Source organism: Lolium perenne, chromosome 6 (assembly GCF_019359855.2).
Source record: "Lolium perenne isolate Kyuss_39 chromosome 6, Kyuss_2.0, whole genome shotgun sequence".
Lineage (NCBI taxonomy): Eukaryota > Viridiplantae > Streptophyta > Magnoliopsida > Poales > Poaceae > Lolium > Lolium perenne.
In genome coordinates, this window is record NC_067249.2 from 130,244,141 (window position 1) to 130,254,773 (window position 10,633).

Here is a 10,633-nt window from a genome sequence, read left to right on the forward strand (position 1 = left end):
TCCTCACTCATGTAGGTGAGATAATCATCAGGAATAGCAGGCTTTCTAGCCCGCTGTGACCTTCTAAGAGGCTCATTATTTGGCACATTAATAACAGTTTGAGACTGCTGATTATTTTCAATAAGAGCATCATTAGATGTGACATCTGGAACAGTCGCCGGTGTATCAGCAGGTGTTGCATTAGCAGCACGTTGTCTTCTTGAATACACTCGTAATTGCTGTCCTTGGTCCTTTTGTTGTCCAGTTATGTGAGCACCATCAGCTACAGGAGCTGAAACTTGAGGTGCAATTTCAGTATGTACTGGGAACACTGGCTCTTGGATTACAGGCATCGGGACATATTCCTGTTTTTCCTCCAAGACTATTTCTCTGGGAGTCATGCTCCCCCTCATCATATCACTTTCCAAGAACACAGCGTGTCTTGTTTCAACAAATTTCGTTGCCTGATTTGGACAATAAAATCGATATGCTTTAGATTTGTCAGGATAACCAATAAAATGGCAACTGACTGTCTTGGGGTCTAATTTTCCCATCACCGGATTAAAAATCCTTGCTTCAGCAGGACAGCCCCATACATGAAAATAATTCAGGGTTGGCTTTTTCCCAGTCCATAATTCATACGGTGTTTTGGGCACCGATTTACTGGGGACCCTGTTAAGAATATGTGCTGCTGTTTTAAGGGCTTCCATCCATAAATTCACCGGTAAAGTGGAGTGGCTTAACATACTCCGCACCATATCCATAAGTGTGCGGTTTCTTCTTTCAGCCACCCCGTTTTGCTGAGGTTCACCCGGTGCTGAGTACTGGGCGGCAATGCCATTTTCCTGTAAGAATTTTGCAAATGGTCCAGGAATTTGACCATAAGTTGCATGTCTGCCGTAGTATTCACCACCACGATCAGATCTTACAACTTTAATTCTTTTATTACATTGATTTTCAACTTCAGCTTTGAAAATCTTGAACTTGTCTAATGCCTCTGATTTTTCTTTGATTTGATAAATATATCCATAACGGGAGAAATCATCAGTGAACGTTATGAATGAATTATAACCGTCCACCGATCTCACATTAAACGGACCACATATATCCGTATGAATTAATTCCAAAACTCCCGTGCTTCGGTTTGCACCTTTCTTAATTTTCTTGGCATATTTTCCTTTGATGCAGTCGATACAATGATCAACATCCGCATCCGAAAAATCAAGAGAAGGAAGAACTTGATCTTTAATGAGACGCTCAATCCTCCCCCTCGAAATATGGCCTAAACGATAGTGCCATAATTTCGAAGAAGTCTCATTATCATTACGTTTGCGTTTGGTACCGACATTTATATTTGAGGTAGAACCCACATTATTTATATCATCACAAAGGGAAATTACATAAAGTTTGTCGTGTCGACAGGCAAGGCCAACATTATTATTGTCATACATAATTATACACTGCTTATTCCCAAAGTGACACTCATAACTATCATCATCTAAACATGAGACGGAAACTAAATTCCGTTTCATCGAGGGTACATAAAGAACATTATTTAGCTGAAGCTTAAAACCGCCATGAAGTGTAAGAGTGAAGTCTCCAATCGCCTCGGCATAAGCTTCAACACCATTAGCAACTCTAATTGTTCTTTCCCCTCTTTTTAGGGTCTTCCTCATATTGAATCCCTGCAACGAATTTACAACATGAATTGTTGCACCTGAATCAATCCACCAAGTATTGGTGGCATAATTAACATAAAGGGATTCTTCAACAACAGTAATAGTGTCGGTACCTCTTTCTTTGAGCCATCTCTTGAAGCCAAAACAATCCTTTCGCCTATGCCCACCTTTTCCACAAAAGTGGCAAGCATTGGAATTATTTCCTTCAGCATTAGGCGCTTTTTCTGGCTTCTTTTGCTGTGAACCTTTTGAGGATTGGCCTTTTTCCTTGAACTTATAAGGCTTGGGCTTCACATATTCATTCACAAATTTTCTATACTTCTTCTTTTGTGAATGACCAAACTGATTAACATGATCAATTCTGTCAGCCTTAAGCCTTTCTTCTTCTTGCACACATCGCGCCATCATTTCATCAATCTCCCATTTAACATCCATCGCATTATAGTTGATCATAAATGGATCAAATTGGGGAGGCAAAGATGACATAATAAAATGGACGAGGAAACCATTAGAGATTTCCATCTCCATTGACTTTAGTTTGGCGGCCATGTTGCACTTTTTCATAATATGCTCTCGAAGACTTCCAGTGGGATCATATTTTTCATCAATTAGCCTTCTGATAAGACTTGTTGCATAAACTTTAGAAGACCCTTTAAATTGATGCTCAATTTTTTGCAAAGTACCCTTTTGCTATCTCACAATCAGGAAGGGCTCCCCTCATACTCTGTGTAATGGAGCCCTTTATCATCATAAGGCACTTGCGATTAGAGTCATCCCACTTAGCCTTAATAATGTCATATTCCTTCTTGAGGGCTTCATAATTTTCATTATTTTTTTTAGGCACCTCAGGAGGATCATTAAGGAGAGCATAATCAATATTGAGTAAGGCCATAGTGATCTCAAGCTTCTCCTTCCACGTGACATAATTGCTGCCATTTAGCTGTTCGATGCCATTTAGCATTCCAGCAATATTAGAGACATTAGTTGCTGCAAAAGAAAAATTCAAAATGCTTTAGTAAGCATCATCATAATCATCATTAAATTTTATTGATCAAATTCAAATCAGCTTTGGCCAGAGATGAAAATGAACAACAAAATTTTGTGGACAAATATTCATCAATTAGCTTTGGCCAAATTGATAAATAGAAGCCACACATTAATGATCCTCATTCATTATTTTCTTTTACCGACCCGGTTCACATCAGCTTTGGCCAGAAGTGAAACAGACCAATAAAAGAATTTTGCAGTTAAAATGCCCGTCAAACAACTTTGGTCAGAATGACAAGGCATAAAACCACACTTTATTTGAGGATCCATAAACTTTATTTTGTAGCGAAAGCATTATCACATAATAATTATAGTGATGAAAATCACCATAATTCATTAATCATAAACAAACTTAATAATAAATGTAATAACAACATGTAAATTAACTAGGCATGGTAATTAAAAAAAAATGTGTCCTAAAATAGACATAATAAATTTATGCAGGAAAAATCAGCCTGAAAATAATTATTTCAGCCCCAATTTTTTTTTTTATATTGCATAATAATTACTGAATCTGGGCGAAATTGGCCCAGCCCGATTTGCTCCCCCTGATCCCCTCTTGGGCCACAGCCCATTTGCAACATGCCAGGACGACCTGAACCGTCGGATGCAATCCGACGGCCAGGAACGACCGCAGCTGGAACAAAACCAGCGCGTCGTCGCCCGGCTCCCTCGAAAACCCTAGCCCCGTTTCTTTTTCTCCTCTCCTCTCCCGACGGCGATGACGGCGCGCAGCGCGACGGCGACGGCGACGAGCACCGCGCGACAGAGAGGAGGGCTTCGGCGTCGTCCAGTTCCTCTCGCCGGAGTTGCGTGCAGCTTTGGCCAGCGCGCAGCTCTGTCGAGCGGTTCCGAGCGGCGCCCTGCGCGAGGCGAACGAGCGCGTGCGGGCGTCCCCGCGACGGCGTCGATGGCCAGCGCAAGTCCGGCACCGCGGCGGCCTTCAACGGCGACGAGCGCGCGAGGAAGGAGCGCCGGGGTCCGGTGCGGTGGACGGCAGGTCCTCTCGGGTGTGTGCCCGAGCAGAACCGCCATCATAAAATGGTGGCACCGGCGCCGCCGTGGCCAGCGACGGCGACGACACCCATAAGGTAAGTTTCCACCGCCATGATTCTTAAATTAGGGTTAGGGTTCCGAAAATTTGGGGAATTTCATAATTTAGGATTGATTATGGCATCAAATCAATCCGTCCCCACTTCAATTCATACTTAACCGAAACCATGAGCATCAAAACAGGGGAAATTTTCATCACTTTAGGGTTTCGGATTGGGGAAAATCATCTTAAGAATCACGTTATAGGTTCCCCTAAATCTTTAGCATAAACCAAAACCACAAGCTTTATTGCAGGAGGGAAACACATAATTGCTTAAATTAGAGTCTCGGATTTGGGAAAAACATCAAGATTTATGCAAAATTTGCTTCTTTCCCCATCAATTTGTTACATAACCGAAACTCTTGATCCAAATTAGGGGTAAAAACATAGGAATTTCTGTTCTAGGGTTTCTAGAAATAGGGGATTTTCAGTTGTTGCATCAGACCCCCTTTTACTTAACTTCATAATTGAAACCCTTGAGCCTCAAAAGATTTGTTAGGGCCAGAAAAAAGATCAAGCCAAAAAAAAGGAAGAATAGCTTGATACTTAACATAAACTTGATAAATCAAGCATGAACTTGAGCATAAGAGGGCTCAAACTTAAGAGCTAGGTGCTCTGATACCATTGTTGGATCCAGCAGGATCAACTAGCTCTAGTTTGAGCCACAAAAGAATAAGATCAGAAATACCTTGGTCTGAAGATGATGCCATGCCTCCTCTTGTTTAATTGCTCACACCAGGATGGAGCAATTTGTGCTAGGTTCTTCCTAGTGCTTTAGTGCTAGCCTGATCGGTGGCTTGTTCTTGAGAGAGAGTGTGTAAGAGAGAAGGCAGAGAGCAGCAGCCGTCTTCAACATCTCCTCTTCTAGGTCATTTGACCCCTTTTATATGTTTAGCACTATGCACTAGGGGAACCAGCACCGTTGGATCAAAATCGATGTCTCCGATCAAGACAACACATAAGGATAGGTGGCCATTTACTGTAGCACCGCCCTACTGTAGCACCGTCCTACTGTAGCAACCCAAAAAGATCTGACCTAGGAGAGCAGCCTAGATCACCAAAATATCCAACAGGTATCACCTATTGGAGGTTGGCGGCGCGGCCTCGGACTAAGACATCTATTCAATTAGAACATATTGGATCCATGTCGAGCACGATCAGCAGAAGCATATGGATCATGTGCAATCACGTGCATTCCTAGACCATTAGCACGGCGTGCAACCTGTGAGCCAAACTTTTGAAATCCAAGGATGCCAAGAGTAAGCAAATGAGTAGAAATAACACAATCGCTAGATAAAAACCAGTGAGAAATTTCATACAAAAGGTGTTTAATTGCCCCAAAACAAAATGCATCACTAAAAATGGTGAGAAGATCATCATTGCTGTTACAACTTTCAAAAAGTTGCATTCAAAAGACTGAATGTATGTAGCATCAGCTGCTTCTATTTCTGAATAATGGCCAAACTATTGTTTGAAACAAAGACGGCGTTGATTTAGTCTCAACAGTTCCGGATTTGCACAATTTCAGATGAGGATCTAGCCCGAGGTATTACTTTTAATTAGTCACGCAAACCAGAACATAATAATTTTAGATGCACCAGTGATCGATTTAGAATGGACAAACATTAGGATTATTATCTTCTAACGGTTGGGTATCTAAAAAATAGTACAAGGGGCTAAGGCAACTACACAACCGAAATGTTACCTACAGTGGTCATCTTGGGTAGTAATCCGATATGCAACTTCATAAACCACGATGAGGAAAACGACTCCTCCTTTGGAAACTTGATTTCATTTCAGAAGTGTCGTATCCAAAACTGTATAAGAACTTCAATTCTTCCCTGAAACTTGTGTCTCTCGAATACAGAATGATTGATGTGTCCCTGTGTGTAGCCGATTGGATGCAAGATTTTGTGTAAAAGTATTTGAAAATCTCCATTAGCCTGTTGAAGAAAATAGAACATGAATTTTAAAACAAATGAGGGGTAGGCACAGGAAAAATAATAAGCAAAATGGTCTTGGCAACAATCGAGTGGGAGAGTGGGAGACAGAGGGTGGCATGGACCTTTGGGGTAACGTTGCTGAACTCGTGATGAACAGATAGAAACGGACGAGCCGTTGGCTGAAACTCCACTCGTGGTGGACAGGTACAATGGGATGCGGCTAGATCCTGGTAGTAGGCATCGATGGCGATTTGCTTGTGCAGGTTGGCGGTGGCGGGGTCCCGGGCTAGTTGTCGGCGCTGGAGACGTTGTATGTCCTCGTCCATGTCATGCAGAGTCATCGCCGCCGCCATCCTTTGGGTCAGCCGAGAGCCGACCGCATCCGTTTCCCCATGGGGGGCACCGAGAGGGGGGATTTGATGGCCAGCCATGGCGCCGGACCCTCTCCGCCATGGATCCCGCTCCAGCAGTCTAGCTAATCCCATGTCGCCGCGGCTCTCTTGATCGAGGGGTGGTTGCGATGTTGGGGAGCGACGTGGGGTGGAGGGCAGAATCGCACAGGGCGGAGGTTAGGGAAAGCATTGTTGCGCGGGGGTACAGGATTTATTTCGGTACCCCCGGGAAATAAATCCTATACGACCCGATCTTGAACGACCCGGCGGTAGACCACCTCCTGCATCCTACACGTAGCAATGCATGTTACGATTTGGTACCAGGCCGCTGGCTGTTTTCAGATGAACGGCACCAGATGTGGTCTACCACCGGGTCGCATGATTTTAGGTCGTATTGGGGAGGTGGCGTGGAGTCGTGGGCAGGGTATGCGGTTCCTTGACTTTTTCTATTCGCAAATTTTTTCGAGACAGGGCATGCCCGTGATTTGTTTCATTAGAGCATCTCCAACAAGCGCGCGGCACGCTAAAATTCAGATTCTGCGCGCGGTAAACAGCTAACGCGCGTTGGGCCGTTTTTTTCCCCGCTGGACGCGCTAATATGCAGCGCGTGCGCGGGCGGAAAAAATGGTCCTCCGCCGGGCGCGGCAAAATACAGCGCGCGCGGGCGCGGAAAACAGTTTTCTAGACTATTTTGCATTCACAAAGATCAAATAATCACACATAATTCATGAAACAAATGATGTACCATAATTTAAATGAACACAAAGTGCAACATACATCACATAGTTCAAGAACGACACACAAAATGACGTAGTTCAACAATGACACACGACATATGGTTCAAATGGGCAAAGTGGAACACACAATTTGCATATCACACTTCCGCATTTTCCAAGTCAACACCTTCTTCTTCTTCCTCATCTTCTTGGGTTCAAGGACGAACAGTAGCATTCATGGAAGACACGAAGCCTCCCGGTGGTGCTCCCATACTCCCATACACACCACTCACCGAGCCTCTCATAGTCCCTCCAAACACTCCTCCCTAGGTTGGTCCTCCCATGTCGGCCATGCCTCCATAGCCTCCCATGCCGGCCATGCCTCCCATGATGGGCATGGGCGTGCTTCCCATGCCGGCCATGCCTCCCATGCCGGTCATGCCTCCCATGCCTCCTCCAAACGTCGGCATGCCTCCTCTAAACATGCCTCCTCCAACGATGCCGGTCGTGGAAGTGTTCATGTTGGCTACCAACAATCTCTTCTTGGCCAACACTTCATCGCGAAGAAGGTTGGTGTACTCCTTTTGCCTCTCATCCATTTGAGAAGTATCCATCAAGAAAAGCTTCATCTCCTCCTCCGCTAGGCGTAGATGCTCCTCCGTGGCTTGCCCCTTCTCCTCCAAAGCCAATTTCCTCTCCTCGTTGGCGGCAATCCTCTCCTCCAAAGCGGCTCTCCTAGCTTCAGTAGCATCCATAGCCTCTTTCTCCAAGTTTCTTTGCATCTTCCTATCTTCATTTGCTTGCAACCGTGTATTTGCAATCCTTTCCATAGCCATTGCAATGTCGTCATCTCCGGCCTTCTTTCCCTTCATATCTTTGGCGGTCTTCCTACCATGCACATTCCTCCGCCCATTATTGACCGAGTGAGGAGTGGAGCTTCTCTTCTTGCCTTCATCACTTGAATCATCATCGTCGATGATTGTTGCATCAACGGTAGCATTGGCCGCCATAGTTGCCGCATCCAACTTGCCGCGGGTCTTCCACTTTTCTTCATTCCCTAGAACACCATAGCAATGATGCAAGGTGAATGGCTTGTTAAGAATCTTGTTGCCTTTCTTGTTCTTCTTTCCCACATCCCTAAACAATCCTTGAGCCATAGAGTTCTACACATATGCGGAAAAGAAAATAGATGAGTTATATGAAGTAGAACCGTATTCTTCTCATATGAGCCATATGGTGAACATAGTAGTAGAATGACTTACCCTATCATTCTCATTTGTGCCACTTGGATTGAGAACATCGATGTTGGCTTGCGCGCCCGCCCATTTTTGGCAATCGGTGTTGATGCCGGACCAACGGGACCGAAGTGGGTGCATGGTTCGCTCGTTCCCACTTGTGTTGTGTGTGTTGAAGTACTCCGTCATCCTCATCCAATATGTTTCTCTTGTTTGATCGGTACCGGTTGTTGGATCCATTCCAATTGTCAACCACGTCTTGCAAAGCAACTTGTCCTCCGCTATGGTGTAGTTGGCGGACCGACCGGGATGGCGAGGTTCAATCAACCCTTCTCCTTCCTCATCTACATCCTCATATTCCTCCTCTCCATCGGCGGCTTCATCATGCACGAACGAGGATCCAACATTCATTGTCTCCATGAATGCCACATCATCGACTCTACATTGCAATGAAATTCATTACTATACGGCTAGGTATGCATCTAAACTACAATTTCGACGAAAAGTAGTGTTTTTACCTTTCGGGCATTTCATCATGCACCGTATGTGCGCCCGCCCGGTTGCCAGGCGGAGGCGCCGGCTGGGTCGTCGTCGTCGGAGGAGGAGGCGTCTGGTTCATCGGAGGAGGAGGAGGCTGCGGCCGATGGGAGGCGGGCGCCTTCACTTTCTTCGGCGGCGCGTCGGAGGCGGCACCGATGTACGGCCGTTTGGTCGACGGCGCCTTCCCCCTCCTCGGCGCGGGCCGCGCATTGCCGGCGCCCTGCGCGGCTGCCATCTGCGCGGCGGCTGCACTGCGTGCAGCGCCCCGCGCGGTGGGACAAAGAGCGCGCGCGCAGCAGCCGTTGCGGTGCCGCCATCGGCGGCGCCGCTAGGGTTTGGCGGCGGCGCGGCGGCGGCGGCGGAGGGTGGGACGGAGTAGGGAGGGGTCGGTGGTTTGCCGGAGGGGCCGTCCATCGTCGGGATTTCGCCGGCGGCCGCGCGGATTGGGTGCTCGGGCAGCGACGCGGAAGGTGAAGTTTCAGCACGGGGGTTTTTTCGCGCGTGGACGAGCGATGCCGCGCGCTGTAGCCGACGCGTCACATATGCCGCTCCGGTTTGTGCAAAACGCCGCGCGCCCTAAATTTTTTACAGCACCGCGCCGTTTACCGCGCCTGCTGGAGCTCCTGATTCCCTCCCGCGCGCGGTATATCGGCCGTTTTTTTTGCAGCGCGGCCTATATAGCGCGCCTGTTGGAGATCCTCTTAGGGAGGGTAGTAGAGGACGTACCAACCATCCCACCACCTCTAGCCATTTAATATAGTAGAGATAAGCTTGCAAGTACAGGCAAAAATTACACGTGGACGAGGAGCTAAGACAGAAACACATAAACGAGTTAGCCTTTTTCAACAGAATTGACATGGGCTTTTGGTCAGGCAGGCTTGTCTCCGGCCCACGCATTGCACCGCGGCTCCCGTCCCTGGCTTGACCTCTGTTTCTGACGCCTGTCTCTGGACGGGGTGCCACTATGCGGGTCCACAAAAGATGCAACCTTCTAGTCTTTATACCGCTTAGACCATCTTTAGTAGATCCTCCATCCCGCCGTACCGCAAAACGCAAATAGAGTTAACCACATTGGCATTTTTGTCATGAAATACATCGCAGTAGAACAAATTCCGTATAATTGTACCGCATAATATATGTGATGTCGCGGCAGAACACATACCGTATAACTATACCGCAAAAAGTATGCAGTATGTGGTACACTTATGTGGGTCCGTTCTTAAAGCATAAATAGTTGAAATAATAATGATGTTTGACATAAAAACATAGTCACGATGAGGTAGCATAGCATAGATGATAGATTATTGACACATAGTGATTCAAATCGTAGCGGAAGGGCCATTTCCGTTGCCATCATCTCCACCGACACCACCATTGATGGAGGCAGCAGCTGCTGCAAAAGACGAGACCTCCCTTCTTGCCTTCTTTGTTTGCAAGATCTCTGTCCTTATCTCCCACAATTCTTTGGCGAGAGCATCCATTGTAGTGGATCCATCATCATTAACCAGTTCTCTTCTTTTTTTCTACTCAAGCTGGATCCTTCTATCTTCAAAGGCGGCCTTCCACTTCTCGTCTTCTCTAATTACTTCGCACTTCCTAATCTTCTCCCAATGTTTGATCTCGGCTAACTCCTTCCTAGTTAGCAATTTCTCTTGACAATTTGTTTCTTAACAATCATCATCTCCTCAATCTTGGAGGTCAACCTCTCTTGCTCCACCCTTTTTGGACCTCTAACTTTGCGTGCCTTTTCCCGTTGGGCCTTCCTTTGTTTCTTCCTTCAGACGGTGCATCATCACTATCATCATCCAAAAAAATTGGAGCCCCAATGCGAGGAGAAGGCAATTGGAGCCCCAGAGCGAGAAGGAGGAACATCTTGGTCCCTCAACTTCCACTTCTCGCTATGCTCTAGAATTTTCCAATAACGGTGTAATGTGAAAAACCGGTTCTCGCTTGCTTCCATGTTTTTATACCTTTGTTGCGCAGTACGATAATGAGAAGAAACAATTCAA